This window comes from Lipotes vexillifer, unplaced genomic scaffold (assembly GCF_000442215.2).
Source record: "Lipotes vexillifer unplaced genomic scaffold, Lipotes_vexillifer_v1.1 scaffold1116, whole genome shotgun sequence".
NCBI classification, from domain to species: Eukaryota; Metazoa; Chordata; class Mammalia; order Artiodactyla; family Lipotidae; genus Lipotes; species Lipotes vexillifer.
This window is the reverse complement of record NW_006797545.1, coordinates 397,751-397,989: the sequence shown is the minus strand read 5'-3', so window position 1 is coordinate 397,989 and position 239 is coordinate 397,751.

Below are 239 nucleotides of genomic sequence, written 5' to 3'. Positions count from 1 at the left end.
GTCTAGCTCGGAAGATTAGTCTGTCTACTGCTTGTTCTTAACGCCGTCGTTCTGGGTCAAAGAGCAGCCCCGCTCAGTCCCGGCCACTGCTTCTGATGACACCAAAGAGGGAGAGCGGGATCGGAGTTCGGCTCTCCTGGGCTGTCTTGTACCTCAGCCTCCGTCCGAAGATTTGCACTATAGGAGCGTGCCCTGCCCTGGTTCCGGCTGCTTTGTTTTTTCCTTAAATACTCGATCAT